Below are 204 nucleotides of genomic sequence, written 5' to 3' on the forward strand. Positions count from 1 at the left end.
ACACACTTCTATATTTGTTGAATGTATAGGTTCTGAAGAAATGAAAGGAAGGAAGATAGGATTTTATAGATGAGAAATTAAAAAGGCAATCATACCATCTATATATAGGCCAACTGGAGTCTCACATACACTCTATCTTTATTTATTTATTTTTAAAAAAGCATGTGTATGTAAAGGTAGTTATGATTGTGGCTCACATCTTCC

The sequence above is a fragment of the Populus euphratica genome, unplaced genomic scaffold (assembly GCF_000495115.2).
Source record: "Populus euphratica unplaced genomic scaffold, PopEup_1.0 scaffold1980.1, whole genome shotgun sequence".
Lineage (NCBI taxonomy): Eukaryota > Viridiplantae > Streptophyta > Magnoliopsida > Malpighiales > Salicaceae > Populus > Populus euphratica.